Source organism: Lepidochelys kempii, chromosome 1 (genome assembly GCF_965140285.1).
Source record: "Lepidochelys kempii isolate rLepKem1 chromosome 1, rLepKem1.hap1, whole genome shotgun sequence".
NCBI classification, from domain to species: domain Eukaryota; kingdom Metazoa; phylum Chordata; order Testudines; family Cheloniidae; genus Lepidochelys; species Lepidochelys kempii.
Window position 1 is genome coordinate 272,892,909 of NC_136380.1, and position 19,203 is coordinate 272,912,111.

The 19,203-nt window shown below is 41.7% G+C and overlaps 1 long non-coding RNA gene across 1 annotated transcript in view; it reads right to left on the reverse strand.

Moving 5' to 3' along the window:
- Positions 1-606: 606 nt before the first annotated feature.
- LOC140905040 (uncharacterized) overlaps positions 607-19,203 on the reverse strand; it is a 49,560-nt gene continuing 30,963 nt past the window's right edge. Inside the window, exon 3 of the long non-coding RNA XR_012156720.1 lies at positions 607-1,192. This is a non-coding gene — a long non-coding RNA (uncharacterized LOC140905040). The remainder of the gene's footprint in view (positions 1,193-19,203) is intronic.

Consider the following 19,203-nt stretch of genomic DNA (forward strand, 5'->3'; position numbering starts at 1 on the left):
AAAAAAATTAAAAAAAGGTTTTATAGAATTGCTTAATTACTTTATTTCTCGGCAATGAGATATATTTAATAACCAAGGGCCACTTTGTGCGTTTAGTTTTTAAGAACTCCCTATTGAAATAAGCACATGGGCAAATTTGTGTGTAATTTTGAACTCAAAAGTTGAAATGTTTCATTATAGAGTTCATGTTCTGTTAAAGTGACTCCGAGAAAGTGATCAGAGAAGGGGCAAAGAGGAAAAATCAGACAAAAATAAGGGTGAAAATGTTCAAATGTTGACACATTGAAAAATAAACAAGATTGTGAATAGAGGAAGCAGAGAGGAAAGAAATTGTAATATGAAATAAACATAACATTTACAATAAAAGATAGATAACTGACGCTTGCCAGCATAGCTGTTGGAGGATTCACCTTGTTCTAACATCTAAAAACAGACTACACTTTAGTTAGAGATTTCCTTCCCCACCCCAGTTGATGCAAAAAATCTGGGTTTAGATTACAGGGGAAAGAAATCACAACCTCAAACTTGTTTTGCAAACCTGGTGAAGCCAGAAATTATAACTCAAGGTTTGCAAAATGTTGATCTTCATGAAGTTCAACTGTCCCAAATAATAGCAGTTCAGCAAAGCAACATTCTTTCCACTAATAGATTTTGCCACTGACAAAAACTCCTTCTGTGTGACTTTGGCTAAGGGCTCTCCCTTTTTCAGGTCCTCATGAAAGTGTCAGATGCTGCTGCAGATATCATCTCTGATGGATGCATGTTTCCTCACTTTTCGAACCTAGTCTCATGCATGACTGGGTGGCTCAAAGTATTGGCAATGACCTTTGGCAATGACGTATAGAGCCTTTTGTCTCTAGAACATTGGTGTGAATCCAGGTAAGTCAATAGTAACTATAAGTCACTCCTATTTGAGGGCAGTTTGGAGACCTATGAGTGGCCATCTCCATTCAGTTCTCATAATACAGAGGTGCACATTGCAAAATCATTATCACAAATGTTCCTAACTATATCAACAAAAAGGCAAGGATTGAATCAATTAAGAGTTTGAACTACTTTACCATAATCCTTCCAGGTTCAGACTGAGGCGCACTGGTCCATTTGAGGAGCTTGCACTGTCTGCCATTTCCTGTGATACGCTTACTCTATGAAGAGGAGTTTGTGGTCTTCAAAAGCCATCAATCCAACACATCTGGCAAGAAATTAATTCCACTGGAAATGTGTTTGTTTGTTTTTTTTAATCTATCATCCAGGTTGTACAGTAGGATCTCATTTTTGTTTTAATTTTCTCTTTTTTAAAAGAATTTATTGCATACTCGATCACCCTGGCAAGTGTGAGCATCAGACAAAAAAAATCAAACATCACTATAAAGTTCAGTCAATAGTGTTTAATATAAAAGCCATGAACAGTGTATTTACTATGTAATAGAATGCTTATTTTCCCTAGTCTCCTGTGGATAGTGTAGCCCACCCCATTTTTGTAGACTATACCATTTTTGCAATGAAGAAAATATATTTTAAAATACATGCTGCTGGCATCTGATTTTTGTGGCTGTTTTTCTTGGGGAATTTTTATTTAGTTTAAACACCATTTAAAAAAGTTGGACACTAAGGAGCACATCTGAGGATACAATAATACTTGGCTATTCAGACAGATGTGGTAAATCACATGTTACAGATCACTAAGTTAATGGTGCAAACATGCTACAATATAGGACTGGTTGCCAATTACATTTCTGAGATACTGACAAATACCGATAAATGAAGGATGGATTAAAACCAGGTCTGAGCAGACATCTTAAGCATGAACTTTGACTCTTGCCAAATGGCAGGTTAGACAGTGCTTTATTGCCTCTGCTGAGATGGAATTAGATACACTGCATCATACGGGAACATCCAGCAACAACATCAGCCTACAGACCAGTAGAAGGGTTTTTTTGCAGTTGGTCTCTAGACTCCTAAAATGTTTCGGTGCTCAAACAAGCCTAAATTGTTTTCTAGTTTCTCTCTCAAGTATTTTAAAGGTGCTTATCATTCTGGTATCTAAGCAACAAGCTTCAAAGAAAAACATGGGTATTTAAACTATGAGCAACCTGATATGTCTGATCCAGTAAATTATACATCATTTTAGTGATGTGTCAAGGCCATGATTGCTTGACTAATGTTAAAAAGACATTGTTTTACTAAAACATCCACAGACATGATGAGAAACAGTAACATTTTATTTTAAAAGTGGCTTTTGATTCTTTTTAAAAATGGTATTGTTTAATTCCTGTTCACTGTGTTTTACTTAATAAAAAGCAAAACCAATCAAACTATGGTACTGCTGCCAGCACAGAGGCAAGAGGACAGGTAGACCAGCACACTATGGACTGTATGGTACATTCAAACAGATGCAGAGGCTGAGACATGTTTCCAATTGTAAAAAAAAATTGTTTCACTTGTTCTGCTTTTCTAACCAGTTCACTCCAAGATTCTTGGCTGCTCACCAGCATAGAGTGGCCATGTTATCACAGGAAGATACTGCTCTCACAGTGGTAAACAAAACAAAAAACGAAAAGGACATTTTTATGATTTATTTAAAAATAGTGTGGTGACAGCTAATGTATGGACGATGGAACACTGCATATCACAGGAGGGCGACTGACCATGGTAATCCCACAGCTCTCCAGCATTCCCAGACTCAGGGATACTACCACTCTCCCAGAGTTACTAAAAGAATGGAGTCCCAAATCGCCATAGGAAAAGGGTTTGATCCCACCACCTGACACAGAGAAGGGATCTGAATTTGGGTCTCCCGCATTCTGGGTGAGTGCCTTAACCACTCGGCTAAAAATTATGAAAGGGGAACCACCTCCTCCTCTGGCAGTTTTGTGTGGAGTTAGGCATGCTCTGAGCATGCCTCCCAGGCTGGGCCCCACAGGCTGAATTGGTGGGAGAAAGCCTAGTCTGGCAATCCTTGTGGGGCTTAAGTACAAGAGGTGCCCGGTCCCTAGCCAGAGATGGCTGTGCACATGCTCATTGGCAGAAACGTAGGCACCTAGGTGACTTTAAGGGTGGAAATGTAGGAGCCTTGGGACTTTAATCTTCTACAGTGTTAGGTGGCAGCCAAGCAGGGATTTTGAGGATCTCAATGGCACCTCAATGTTGGACTTACATCTAGAGTGGCAGTGAGGCAGTTAAGCAGTTAGGCAGTTAGTAAGGTGGCTCTGGCCCTAAGTGACTTGCCCAAAGTCAGGCAGGAAGTCTAGTCTGTGCTAATCATGATAGTATCTGAGCACCCTCCAACAGAGCATGAAGCAACATGACTGCACATCTGTCACATGTTCTATCAGCCTCTCGCCAGGGAGAGAATGAGGTGCATTGGAGTATGTGGTTTTAGTAGGTGGCTTTTGTTTTAACATACATATTGCTGTGTATTTATATTTGATAAATAGGCCTTGCACTTGGAGCAGAAAGCAGTGAGGTTTGTGAAGATCCTTCATTCCTGGAGGAGTTTATCCCACAGTTTTGAAGTGCCCCTGGAGAAAGTGCAGGGACTTCAGCAGAGCAGGGAATTGAACCCAGGTCTCCAGAATCTCAGGCTAGAAGCTGAACAGTGGACCCCATCCTTCCTTTGTCTGTTCATAGAATAAAGATAACAGATTTTCCAGGGTGAACCTGTATTTGGTACTCCCGCATCCCCCAAAAAATAAGCAACTGGGAATATAAGGCTAGCCCTGCTCCAGAACCAGGATTTTTGGTTTCTCACATCTGATTTATTTTTTCTCCAGGCTCTGACAAAATGAACCTTCGTAGCAGTTATTTTTCTGTCATTCGGAATTTAAAGACAAAGCCTCTGGCTATCCTAAAGGCTACAGCACAGCTATAGAAAGCACTCCTTCAGCAATTCCTGAAAGCTTTCAGTTATGTGTAGCAAAGATCAATTTTTGCTATGACGTTTTGGGGCAAAATGCCAGCATTTTCCTCCCCAAACTGGAATTGGCAAAAAAAAAAGGTGCAGGTTTTTCCAGCTTTGTTCTGAGTTTAGATGTTTGTGCAACTCTATTTTCCATGCATACAACATGACTAGCAGGGGAATGGGAGAAAATGCCTTGTGCATGATGGTACCCAACTGGTTGCAGATGAGTAATGTTGGCAAATTTGAACTGCCAATTGTTACTTAATGTAACAAAATAAGGCACTGTAAGGTACTGGCTTAGATCACAATTTGCTGTAAAGACTCAAACAATGAAACACATTAAGGGCTAGATTTTCAGCTAGTATAAACTGGGTTATGCTGATTTACATCAGCTGACGAGCTGGCCCTAAAGGAATTCTGAACAATAATGCTTTGTCTTGTTTTTGTTTGGACCAGGTATCTTTCCATTTGCAAATCTATTGCCACTGTACTGGATATAGAAATCAACATAGCACTATGATGTAGGAGCATTTGAGGTCTAGAAGGACCTACTAACTAATCCTATCTTAAGTCACAAACAAGGGATTTTTGTGATGTTTGCCTTAGGCCATACACTTACACTACCACTTATGTTGGCAAAACTTACGTCACTCATGGGTGTGAAAAAAACACTTCTCCCACCGACATAGCTACCGCTGCTCGTTGAGGTGATTTGATTATGTCGATGGGAGAGCTCTGTCCCATCAGCATAGAGCAGCTACACGAGTGATCTTACACTCCACTTACGCTCCATCGGTACAGCTGTGCCATTGGAAGCTGTCTAGTGTAGACATGGTCTTAATCACTAATGAACATGTGTCAATATCACAAAACCTTCATGTTTAGGTGCAACTGGCAGTTTCTCCTCTCAAGAGTCCACAAACTAGAAAATCAGGAGTTCAGATTCACATTTCTTTGCCAAAGCTTTGTACAGTGGATTTTCTCATGTGGACTTTTTTACAACTGAATTCCATAGATTGCAGTAGCTACCAGTTTCCTTCTAGAGTTAATTTGCAGTGATGACTTTGATCTATAAAATCTTCCTTACTTCAGGTCCTGACTTCCTTGGAGAATTAATCTCTCTCTAAGGCAACCTGACCACTGAGATTTGCTGGGATAGTTCTGATAACAGGCAAGCACTAGAGGTTCCTCAACTCTGGAACTTGCTTCCCATTTTGGCCTGACAAAGCCCCAGTATATTTAATATCAAGTCCATGGTGTGCAGGCTTGAAGGAATAGCTGGGCAAATATCTGATTTGCAATTATGCTAGGGGCTGGTCTTGGGAGTTACGTTCAGATTTTACTTTTGTGAAATTGTTATCTTATAATTATTTCTTTAAGTCACTTAACATGTGCCCAGACAATTACAATGGGTAATTAATGTAAAATATATATACTAATTGTGTGTAATTGGGGAAAGCGTGCAGTAACTTTCAATTTATGTGAGATGATGCTTTACGTGAAAACCATAGTCTCTTGCTATATGCTCTAGTACCAATAAAAGTCAAGTCTGTAGCTGTAAATATGCTGCTCATATTCATACTCCATTGTTGTTAGGGATACTGTATGGTTTGTGGCTCGATGCTCATCTTCAGTAATTTTGGTTTTCATTTGATTTTCTCAAGATTTAGCTGTTTTCTGCTCTCCACGAAAGGGCCCTCTGATTCCATACATAATAGCTCACTGTTTGTAGTTTCATGTTCTGAAGGATGAAGTGATTCACAAATAAGCACAAAAACTGGGTTTGGAAAATCAGAAGTTGTTCCTTGAAAGACAAACAAAAAAGCAAGAAAAAAATCTGAAGTCTTTTTGTTTTGGTGGCACACAGAATGCTGTAATAATACTATGATCAGAAGGAAAAGTGGCTTTTACAAGACTGGATGGAAATTAATTTCCATCAGTTTAACAATGCTGAATAGCTAATAATGGTGAACAGCTGAGAGTGACTCAGCATTGCATCAATTGTGCCCATGCTCTCAGGATGTGTTTGTTTTCAACGTGAAACCAGATTGCAACTTTCTTCTGATTGCCAATGACTAAGACACATGTAAGATGTTAGGGCTTGAATCATTGTTCCTGTTTTTTCCTCAAACAGATAGCAAAAGAAATAACTCAGTGGGGAAAAATTAAGTCTCACTTAAATATTAAATGTTATCAAGTGCTTAAAGCAGTGGTGGGCAACCTGCGGCCCACGGGCTGCATGTGGCCCATCAGGGTAATCTGATTGCGGGCTGCAAGACATTTTGCTGATGTTGACTGTCCGCAAGCATGGCCCCCCACAGTTCCCAGTGGCTGCAGTTCACCGTTCCCAGCCAATGGGAGCTGTGGGAAGCAGCAGCCAGCATGTCCCTGTGGCCCGCTGCTTCCCGCAGATCCCATTGGCCGGGAACTGTGAACCGTGGCCACTGGGAGCTGCGGGGAGCTATGCCTGTGGACGGTCAACATTGGCAAAATCTCTCACTACCCGCAATCAGATTACCCTGTTGGGCCGCAGCTTGCCCACCACTGGCTTAAAAAACCATAACTCTGTCTCAGCCTGCTGGGTGGAGGAATTTAGCCCATATCTCAGTCCAAATTTTGAAATTAAACAAATCGTCTTTAAAATGCCTAGTAGTTTAAGAAGTCCTGTATCCCTTTCACTGTCCTTAATCTCCAGCAGGTCTTCTGTCTCTGCTGACATCCATCTTGGAAACTCATTAATAGGCATGAAAGCCTCTGCTGGGCCAGCTGCTGTCTGTAAATTTGCAAGGCTTGGAGCTTCCTTAGGGTACGGTGACCATGAGTCCTTGAAAATTGTTGATTTCCCACTTTTCAGTCCCTGTTGCTTTTGCAAATGATGGTGTTTTGTCAATCCTTGAGCTGGACAGCAGCTGGCAGAGTAAAGTCAATAAAAAGATTACCATAGACTCAAGTGGAAGTTGGCTCAGGCCCAAACCCAGGTGCACAGCCCCGGCTCATGAGAACAGTTATGATTCTCTGGGTCTTAGGTTATGGACTATAACTGTATTTGTCATAAAATGTATCCACACGAGAATTTTTTCCTAAGAAATTTTGATTGGGATTTGACCCCATAAATTCCCACATCCCAGTAGCCTGGCATCATAGGGAAGGAAATATATTTTAAGTCACTTCTGAATCCCCATATGGCACAGGCTTGAGTCAGAGAACAGCACGGGCCTGAAAAACTCAAGATATCTGCAAAGGTAGGATCCCTGTCAGGCCAGAAGAGGTTGCCTGGTATGTCCAATACGTTGGGGTGGGGGGTTCTTCCATATTTACTAAAACATAAGACTCAAACTAGAAACTTAAAAAAAAAGTTTCCTGGATAAAAGTACAAATGAAGACTTGGGAAGTAATATGTACTTTCTAGGTTACCTCTGACAGCAGGCCAGTTTCCTTTCAGCGATGTCCACATCGTTCTGGCTGTAACAGGTCTTCCCTCGCTGGCAACAGGGTTTTGTTCCTATGTCCCATCAGTGCCTGTGTTGGACTTTTTTGGCCATAGATGTATTGATGGAATTTCTTCACTCCAGATATCATAGTCACAAGCTCTCTTTCTATTTAGGGCTACCCCTGTTCAATCCTGGATAGGATTTGATGGTGTACGCAACCGGATGCTTCTGCAAAGGAGATACATCCAGTCCTTTCCCTGATGGATCACACTGGAGTGTCTGTGGCTCTCTTGGCTGGTACTGCTTCAGGACAGGCTCATCTATTTATCATTGGTTTCAGCATGTCAACTGCTTGTTGTTGGGGGCCTGCCCAGTCCCATTCAACATCCTGCCTTGTGAGCTGAGTTAAGAGTTCCACTACTGCAGCCAGCTGTGGACAGAACTTGGACAGAAAATGTATCATTCCAATGGAGTGTGTACCCCATCACATCCACTGGAGCTGGCTTCTCTCTGAGTCCCTTGATCTTGCTGGGATCTGCTTTCAGCCCCTCTGCTGTGAGTAAATGTATGTTACCTCCTGCTGTTTGAGTCAGATTTTTTCTGGGTTGAGTTTTATGTTCTTGTCCTTGCATTGCTGTAGGAACATTTGCAGTTTTCTGTCATGGTCTCATTCACCTTCTTTATCCATGTTCCCTTCCCCTACAATTAGGATACCATCAGCAATTACTGTCACCCCAGGCAGCCCTTGAGCGAGCCTTCTTTGGAACATCTCTGGTGCTGGGCTTATGCCCCTCAGCATGTGCAGCCATCTATAGTGACCAAATGGCATTGCAAAAGTTGTCAGCATGCTAGACTCTTTATCCAGGCTTAAGTGCAAAAATCACATCATGGACCGGAAAGATCCTGGCTTTGGAAAGTTCTCTCAAGATGTCATCAATTGTCGTCAGTGGATAGTGGCATCTTTTCAATGCCCAGGTCAGTGGCTTTGGGTCTATGCAGATGAGTAATTTGCCTGATGACTACAATACCACCACCATGCTGCTTAGCCAGGCTGTATTGGCCTCTACAAGTGCTATGATACCCCTGCTCTGAAGACTTTTGAACTTCTTAAGTATTGGATTATGTAGTACCAGTGGAATTTTCCTTCAGGGCAAGCCTATGTTCCACAGGCACGGTTTTCCTTTTGAAGAACTTTTCCCCTTTGAAATCATCCCCCAGAGTTGTCTTCTTTGTCCATGGGGCTCCCATGGTCAGTTAACATCAGGTTATATTTTCCTACAGTCTGTATTATGGTCTGATTGTACATGATTAGAATCCACTTGCTTTTTGCAATTTTTTTTTTTCTAATCCAATTCACCTCCAAGGAATCACATTGCAGGAGGCCCTGCTCTCCAGCTAAAATCACACAGGGCATTTCTCCATTAACATTGTTACATGCACAGAGGTTATTGTCCTTTGTTTCTTTCCTGTCCCAATAACATGAACCAGTTATGCTTTCTGACTCAAGGAGAGAGTCATGATTTCATCGCCACTCTTTGGTGCATCATTCCCCTCTTGTACAAGTCTGATGGAATCTTTCTGGGACCTTCCTCTGCTCTTGCACACACTGCTAAAGTGGTTCAACTTGCCACATTCCTTGCAATGTTGTCCTAGCACGGGGCACTTTTCCTTTTTTCACTCATGCACCCATATAAACAGAAAACTTATTTTCTTAAAGGTGCCTACGACTGAGTCCTAAGTGCCAGAATCACTCATCTGTTCTTTTGTGGATCTTATGCCTGTGCCATTCATAGCATGAAGAACATTTCGGAACAAATTCTGTTCTCACTTACTTTGTATAAATCCAGGAAAGACCCTGGAATGGTCTCTGTAACTGGGTGGCTTGCCCGGAGGCTAGAGAGCCTGGGCCTAAACCAGCCCTGGTTAGAATGTGAGCTCCACCTGAGCGGAACCAGGTGATTCCAACATAAAAGGCAGCAGGGAGTGAGTGATTGAGAGAATAGCTGAGATTGCTGTAGGTGTGCAGTAAATTGGCTGAAACTCAGGAACTGGTAGAAGAACTGCAGAGAGTATGAGTGGACCCTGAGATTAAGGGAGCTGTGACAGAGGACTTGCAATGAGCAGGAGGCTCCTGTTAGAGACCCTGAATGACAGATGGGTTTGTCCTTGGGAGCCAGAGGGCGGAGAAAGGTTTAGCTTAACCCTAGGAGTAATGAGCCTTGCTCCTACTGGAGACCTTGACTAGGAGAAGGGTATGGCAGCCTGGAAACCAGAGGGTTGAAGAAGGCTAAGCTCCAGCCAGGTAAAGCTTTGAGAAAGTTTGTACTGGGGACTCAGCTCTGGGAAGAAAGGCTAGGGGCCTCCCTGCGTTGAGGGAAGAAGTGACTGAACCTCCATTGGGGCTTGTAGGTAAGGATTCAGTCCTTACCTGAGGGGGGAGAAATTGGTAGTATGGCACTGCAGAGTGATATCTGACCACAAGGGGGTGCTTGGAGGCAGTCAGTGGCCTGTGTGCTACAGTCTCCATCACAGTTAATGGAGTTTCTCTGGATTTACATCAGATGAGAGCAGAATTTGATTCTTCTCCTATAAAAACTATCAAAATGAGATCAGTGAGCCACATAACATGCAAAGCTGTGGTACCCCAGATGATTTCCAAATGTCATTTAATTAATCTGTGAAAAGATCACAAAGAAAAGCAGAGGCACACACCATCCATATTAATTTAACTTGCAAAGTTCTTGTTTGAAGATTCAAGCTTTAAAAAAAGTTGGCACGGAGTATTTTTTTTTATCCAAATAAAATGAGTGAAGAACCCTAAAATATACATATATGCTATACCATATGCCATATCCACCCAATGAGCACCAAACAACCGTCAAAGCAAATATGTGAACCATAAAATGATTAGTAATATGCATCATGGATCCAAGGCAGCCTTAAAGTAGTGCAAATATTGCTCTGAGCAATAGAGAGGGGTCAACCAGTTCACCCTACATAAGCATACTGTTGTTTTCCCAAGTGCTGCAAAATCAATAGCACAAGTAGCCTGCAGGGAAACTTGGGAAGTCACATGCTAGTCTTTATGATTCCCAGCCCAGGCAAAAGCATTACTCATGGTTCTGTTTCCCAATGTGACATTCCCACTCTGCATTGCAAGAGTTGCACATTGCATGGATAAGTCTAAACTGGTATGGGTTGCCAGCAATCACGGAAGTGGGCACCGATGGCTGAAGCTGGCTGCAGGCATCTGATGGGGGTGGGGGGGAAACTTGCAGGCAAGGGGGCCTGGGCAGTGGCAAATTGCATCCATACACAGTGGACAATCCATGCATACAAATAGTGGGCAGATGTTTGAGAAGAACTTGTTGGATCTATACAGCTCGAGATAAATGAACCTAGATCAACAGCATAAGGTTAATGCCAGGAATGAAATCAGCCATGCTGCTGTAAAGGGTAAAATGTTCATTTGGAGCAAACACTTCTAAATGAAATGGCCTACGCACACAATGCATATAATATGTGCCTGTTTGGTACCCACTAGTCCTCCAAAGACTCTCTACTGCTTGTGTATGATTGCCCACCATCACTCATCCTTATCTGCCTGCATTGCAATGAAAATGTTATCAAATTCCCATGTTCCAAAATAGTATCACAACAGTTATAGCAGCAAACAGATGTCCCACAATATTAATGCGGACACTCAAAGATCACTGATGGATTATTCAGTCCAGGTGGGGCCTACCGTCCACCAAGACACATGACTATGTAAGGTCACTGCAGTCACTGGAGAAGCACCAGTAGAAAAAGTGCAATAGCAAGCTGCAAGCTGACAGGAAGCTCACCGCAAGCTGACAGGAAGGTATCCAAAAAAGCAGAGCAAGAAATGGTGCCAAGGGGCTTCCCCAAGGCAAAGCTGCTGCTAAAAGAAATGGAGAAAGCAACGTGAAGCAGTCTCAACCAAAGCAATGTCCTATGGAATGAAGGTGTGTCCCACTTATTCCTCTTTCCTAGCCCTGACTATTTCCAGAGCCCCTTGCTAGCATCTCCCAAAGGACCAAAACTGCAATATGTCCTACTAGTTTTCCTTCCTTATTTGTGTCCCTTGGTTCTTACACTGACATTGTATCCTTCATTGCTAGTTTTCTCCTTTTCTCTGTCTGAAATACTTTGTTCACCTATTCTCATGGTGTTGCGCATACACACTTCGCATAATGTAAAGCAGTCAGTGGCTGCTGTATTTTAAGTACTGTTTGTGCCTTTTGTGTACACACACTCCATCATAGCATTCGGGTGAATGTCGCCTGACTATAACTGCTTCTGCACTGATGCATGACCAAACCATAGAGCTGATGTGCAAATCATTTTTATACCTGGGAAACGTAATATTTCTCCATTCTCCTCAAATTAAAATAAAAAGGACCATTTTGGTTCAAGCTTTTAAAATAAAATGAAATTTGGACCAGACCTGAAAAGTTTCTAAGTGGCACCTTAGAGACTAACCAATTTATTTTTATATCTTTCCACAGTATGCATCCGATGAAGTGAGCTGTAGCTCACGAAAGCTTATGCTCAAATAAATTGGTTAGTTTCTAAGGTGCCACAAGTCCTCCTTTTCTTTTTGTGAATACAGATTAACACGGCTGTTACTCTGAAACATGTAAAATGATCTAACTATAATTCCCACTATAGCACAAATCACTTCATCCTGCATAGAAATGCAACTCCTCTGTGGTGAAACCTGGCAGCTGTTTAACAGTGCACAGAAACATTACACAACAGTTTTCGAGAGGGAAGTGAAGAAAACTACTGTAACTAGTTGGATCTGCAAGGGATATTTATGTAGGCAGGAAGTAGTTTCCCACACTTACTTTAAAAAAAGTCAGAATGATGTAATTGGGTTTTTGCTCTTTTGTTCAAGTAAAATGACAATTACTACTCTATCATTTTTTCCTTTTCAAAAGAATTGAAGTTTGCATATGGCTGACACCTTCTTTTTCTTCATATTTAAAAAGAATTGTTAATTTAGCTAAATGCTTTTAAAGCATCATTTAGAATCTTTCTGAACAGCAGGTCAGAACTGTGTGTTTTGGATCCCAGAATATTTTTGCCTTGGTTCCCTAGTACTCTGAGAACAACTCAGGAAGTGAAATGTATTATATGATTCATTTCTTTTTGTGCAAGTAATTTTAAAGGGTTTAATAAGATAAAGCTGTGGATCATTTTCCCCTTCACGCGTTTTCTTTAGCCTTGACAATCCTGTATTTTTTTCAGTATGCCAGCTGATGATACTTCTTGTTATAGTGAGTCACACTGAGGCTGTGTCAGTCACATCCTGTGACACTGAGTGATGTCACACACCACTGTGTCTGTGCAGAAAATATTTTAACCCCTTGTTTGCAACATCTTGGTCCTATTTTTAAAGGCAAGTTTTGTTTTTGAAACAGTACCATGTACGATGTACTTAAAGGTGATATGCAACTGTAGAATGAGGAGGTGTTAATGCCTTTTAAATTCTTTTTGATATGCAAAGCAGGCCAACAATTCCTCTAGTGAAACAAGGGAGAACTAGACTCGATATTCCTAACTGTATGAAAATAAACAAACGAAAGCCCCATCCCCAAAAAATATATAAATAAATTGTTCAGGCTTTTCTTTATACAGCATAAAAAAAATAGACACAAACCCAATTTTTTTAATATCCTTTACTATTCATCTTTAAGGACCTACAACTGCCCACTTGCAAGATCTGTGTGATAGACCTTTCAGCCCAAAGTGACCCTACAAAAGAAAGTCCTTTTTATGAAGAAGATCTAGCTATCCTCCTACAGCCAGAATTAGTCAGCCTACTGTTTATGGCTCCAATCCTTCAAAGAGCTCTAAGTTAAGTAGAGCCCTGCACAAGTATAGAACCCTTATTGAAAGACCTTACCTCAGTTGTAATGCAACACATTAGCAGCATTGGGGGAAAAGAAAGTCTAGTTTTCAAAGTAATTAATATAATGAAGAAGGGGGGACATAATATAGCCACATTTTTTCTCTAAGTTACTACCTATACATTTTAGAATTTGATTTTCTATAGTGCCCATCACTATAGTATATTTTACTGTGGTTATTACTGTTAATCATTGTTAGGAAACACAGTATTGAAAAGATGTATCTTTCTGTACGTGAAGAAGGTGAGCTGTATTTTATGCTCAGTTCTAATTATAATAGTATATTAAAGCACAGCAAAAATTCTTGCTTTATTTGATGGTACTCCACAGATAAGGCATTTTTAAATTCTTCCTCGGCCTGAACAGAGCAGCTGATGGTAAGATCCATTTCTGAGATGGGCATGGAATCTCCAGTTTTGGAATTTTTTGTGTGTGCAACTATGACAGATGTGCAGACTTCCCTCAGGAATGTTTTTAAAGTGACAGTCATGAACTCTGCCAAGTGAATTTACCCACTAACAGAGAAGAAAAACGCCTCTGCCCCATGCTTGAGCTCTGCCTATTCAAGTTCACTTCAAGTACATTACGTATCTTATGTTGATGGTGTCTCATGTGCCATGGCCAGGATCCTGTAAGTGGGTCTGTGTAGAACACCCCTGAACCCATCTAGAGGACTTCTACCAGCTTGACACTGCAGGAACAGATCCCAAATTTCTACCAACACAAACAGGAGATGCACAGTGAGAGTTCTGCACACTGAGATAATAAAGTGAACATTTCTTACCTTCATTATTTGTACTGTGATCGTGCCTAGAGATCACAACCTAATTGTGCTAGGCACTGCAAGTATATGTATACTGGGGTTTTCAAAGGAGGCTAAAGGAGTTAAGGGATGTGCCTTAGGCTCATTTGTAAATCCCAGTCTTAATGAAAAGACACACCATGTCCCAATCAGCTTACAGTCTATGGTTGTGCTTTTGCATCACAAGTCATAATGCACTAAAAATAAGGATCAATTCACCTATGAATGGACTGGATCCTTATCTGGTGTAAATCAGCATCTCTCCATTTTAGAGCCACTTCATCATGTGGTGTCATGAAGTAAAATACAATGTCATAGCACTGCACTGGGATGTGTGAGTTGTTAATACATGAGACCATTGCTTCTCCATGATGCCTGCCAATGACTAACTGGGCCTTTCTTTTTTGCTCCTGGCTGCTGTCAGGATGGCTGTCTTCCTTGTCTGTCTCTAATTCCTTTCACTATCCTCCTTCACCGCCTCCCAGCTGATGGCTGAACAGAGAAGCCCTATCCTCTTCTTCCTGTCTCCTTAAGGGAAGGAGGTAAAAAGGTGTCAGAGGAGTTTCCTCTTTACCACTCTTCCACCCCTGCAACTCCTATTGCTTCCTGCAGGGTAGGAGGTCTCCTCTTCTCTGTTCTTCCCTGTCTCTTGCTACCTAGCAGGGAGGAGGCATATCTTTTCTCTCGTTCCACCACTGATCGGGAATGACCATTTGGTCAGAAGGAAGGAAGGCAGTGCTTGCCCCAAACTCTCAGTCCAACAGCTGGCAGAAGCATAGTTTCCAAGCAGTCGGGGGGAAAACCTACCCTGGCATGAATTACAGTAGTCACAATATAATTCCACAAAAGATTTCCAGCTTAAATCCTAAATATCCAATTTGTTGTTGCCCACAAATGAAATTCTTTTGTCTGACTCCCTGATCAGCAGGTCAGAAAGCTTAAAGCACTCTGTCTGGTGTGGTTTTGCTGTCCCTAGATCACTACTGTTATTTTCTTTGCAGCTAGTACACTTCAGGAAACATTTATTTTGACATCTATGAAGACTATAAACTTATGTTTCTTAACAGATGCACAACATCTTTATCCATCCCAGCACTTAGTTCTATTGTTTAGAAGATGTGTTCTCAAAAGGGTGCTCTGAAAAGGGATCCCCAGAATATATGTTTGAACATGGTCTTGGCTGTACCATACTCCCACATTTGTTCTTCTGGTAACACTCCCAACTGGTGTAATTGTGTTGGCAAAACTCCCATGGCTTTAATGGGCAGGATAAGGGCCTATATATGGATCAAACTCAATCCTACTTTGAGAGATCTGACAAGATCACAACCCCAGATAGTGTGGGCAAATGCCTAATAATGATTCTTAGAATGATCCCTGATATGCAGGGAAAGGAGCAAGTGACCAACCAGGAAATACAAATTGCTTTTATTAGTGCATTTTCACCATTGTCTTTTGTGCAGTTTTCTTCATATTCATCCAACTATAAATTCAAACCTGGGGGAAATGTTAGACATCATTTATTTAATTAAGATCTGTGAAAAGATCAGGACAGTTCAACAAAATAATTTATTGTGATGCTAATTCTTAGTTCAGGTTTGTTCACATCCCCACATTGCCATATCCATGTGAGTTAAAATGGACTATTCATGGGTACATTAGTATGCAAGCTTAGAATGTGCTTTCTGTGAGCATTCTTTCAGGTTAACCTCCAGCTACTGATACGGTCATGGAAAGTGAATGCAAAAAGATGGGAGGACAGGTGATGTCAATTCATTTTTAAATTGGAGCAAATATCTGGATCTTTTATTTTATTTTAATTTTCACCCAGCAATTTTCACTGATCTAACTCTGAGTTCTTGAATTGGAACCAGCAAAATGCATCATATTTTATATCCTTTTAGGTTTATGTGCACAGAAGGATGTTGCATCTACAGATGTTTCAGTACATAAACTCAATTGGTGATCAGTGTGTAAATGGAAGGAGCACGTCCCTTCTGGAAGTGCTTATAAGTAGTGATGATTTGTATGTCATGTTTGCACCTGTACTCCTAAAATTAATTCGTTTTCAACAATGATTCCATTTTATATTATGGTATTTGAAAGATCTTTGCAAAAAAGTGTCTCTAATTCGCACAGATTTCATTGGACATCTTTTGCAGAAACATCAGTAGTTGACAACACAAATTATAAAAGGCCAATAATGTCTTTCCTTTCCAGACCATTGGAAAAAAACATCACATTCCTGGCCTTGGGGAACAGAGTTCAAGGAAATCTTAATGTCTCTAGAAAGGGGAAAAAACAAAACGACCCTGGAATTCAACAATATTGCTAGATAAAGGATGAAGTGACTCATAGGCTAATGCTACAAAAGCATAAACAGCTCTGTATAAGATACAAGTAAGTGTTAAACTAAACTGACTATATCTTAGACACTTCTTTCCAGAAACAGATTTCCCCTTCCCTAGGATAAGGAGTCTGCTTTCCTCTCTTATTTAGTAATGATAATGATTGACTTTACTCTGAGCCCTTGTGGTTATTAATTATGAGAAGACCAAAAAAACCCCTCTGGCATCTGATTAAAAGAAAAAAGCTTAAAGCAAATAACTCCGAGATCAATTCATTGTTAAAATACTGACACTTAGTAGGTGTGTAAACTTGTGTCCCAGTTACCTAGGAGGCAAGCCATTTTCTTATATTTGAATCCATTACACAGAGACGTGTACACAGTATATTAGAGCTGTTCAAAAGTGAAAATATGTAAATAAAAGTTTCCTCATTTTCTTTCACTGTCTGTTTCAGGTGATTATGGGGCCCCTGCAATTTGACAGAACAAGCCACACCCCTTCAGATTGATGTATATTGTGATGGGGCAAGGCCAGATGGCTATGGAAAAGTAGTGGGAGATAGATATATTAGCTCCAGGCTAAACAAATCCCTGGTACCAGGATAAGTGAAATGGCAGCTGCTCCAGCTCAATTAAGACACCTGGGGCCAATTAAGAACTTTCCAGAAGGCAGGGAGAAGGCTAGGTTGATTGGGACACCTGAAGCCAATCAGGAGCTGGCTGAAAACAGTTAAAAGCCTCCCAGTTAGTCAGGTGGGTGTGCATGTCAGGAGCTGTGGGAGGAAGTTGTGCTGTTGGAGAGGCTGAGTAGTACACACCATATGAGGCACAAGGAAGGAGGCTCTGAGGTAAGGGTGAAGTGGAGCTTGAGGAAGTGAGGGCTGCTGTGGGGGAAGTAGCCCAGGGAATTGTACATGTTATGTTTCTAAAAGGTCAGCTACCATAGCTGATACTATTAGGGCCCCTGGGCTGAAGCCTGAAGTAGAGGGTGGGCCTGGGCTCCCCCCGCCGCTTTGCCCCCTGATTAATCACTCAGACTGGGAGACAACAGAGACTGTGCAAGGAAGGATAACTTCTCCTCACCTCCCTTACTGGCTTATGATGAAAATGGTTCAGTAGACTGTGACCCTTGTGTCTAGAGAGAGAAGGGTTACGTGGAGGGTCACAGTGAGCCTCTGAGGCTAGCGAAATCCGCCAGGAAATGCGGGACCCACGGAGGCAAGGACAGAGCTTTGTCACAATATGGAGGCACCAGGTGATGTCTGGGTGCCTGGTGTCCCCTGTTGTATCAACCTTGTGCCTCAGAGACTGCAGAGAGGGCACTGCTCCTCAAGCGAAAATGGACTATTCAACCATAGCACCCAACTGGCCATTGTCCATGTTGGGTGCTGTGGTTGAATCCTCTTTACCCCTTTTTCAAGGAAGTAGGTGCACAAGGCAGTGTGGGCTTTGCACTATTTTGGTAACTTTGATCTGGTTGAGTAGTGGTAGCTGGGGAGGGTTTGCTATGAGCAGGCATCATATGGTATCTTTTTTTTAAGTCATAATTTGAAAGCTTATTAAAAGTAAAGGGGGCGGGGAAGGATGCATGTGTTTTTCATATAGAGCTGAGCAAATAATTGATTTTGGGTCAGTGGCCAAACAGAAAAATACTCAACTGATTTTTTTTCTCACCGAAATGAACATCTGGAAGGAAAAAAAAATGTTTGGGAGGAACAAAATGTTTTGACATCTCTGAATTTTGTTTCAGTTTGTTTGGTTGAAACTATTTGCCATATTCAACCCAAAGTTGCAAATCAGGTACATCTGCACTGCACAGTTCTTCCAGCAACGCGTAGTGTATGTATGTACATAGCCCCTATAATGTGGGTATAAATAGCAGTGTAGATCATAAGGCACAGCAGGTGAATAAAGACACACCTGAAGGGTGTGGGTATGTAGAAGTACATTCCATACATGGCTTTCCACTCACCCAAGCTGTTGGTCTCCATCTGTGCTGCTATTTTTAGCAATGTAGTATCCTGCTGCCTCCCTGCTACTGAAGTCCTTCCCTGCTGCAGGAAAAGACTCTGGCACAGGAGAGGCAATCCCACTCCCTTCTCTCAGCAGAGCCTCTCTTCACTGCAGTGAAAAGCTCTGGCAACAGAAAGCTGCTGAGGCCTTTCCCTGATGCCTCCTCTCTATCAGAGCCTTTCACTCGTATAGGATGCAGCCTGCTTTTCACTGTGGCATGCAGCTACATTTAGACTACACACTGCAGCTGGTCATAGCTATTGTTTTGGTGTCCTGAAAAATGTTCTTTTGCCATGAACTTACTGTTTGCCAAAAATGTTTCATGCAGCTCTAGTTTCATATAGATACCATGTATGTATTTTTAAATGTTACATATTTGTATAGACTGCAGTATGGGGGTTTCTGATCCATCCAGTATATATAACATTAAACTCATAAATCATTAAACTCATAAGATTCCGGATATCTGGTCCACTCTACTCCCTGGGAGACACTCATGTGGCAAACAGAGCAGAGACTCCCCATAACTCCCTATCTGGGGGAGCCCCCAACAGGCATAGACATAACATAGTTAGCCTCCGTCTAGCCTCCAATGCAGGGGATAAGGGTGGTGAGGGGTATACTGGAGTAGGGGAGCAATTGCCAGAGCATGATGAGCTCCAGCTATTCCCACTTTATAGGTGGCCCTCTAGGGACTATAGCTATCTGGCATAAGCTAGAGGAGTCCCCAGGCTGCTCTAGCCTGTGTTGGGATCAGGGAAGAGAATCAAGGA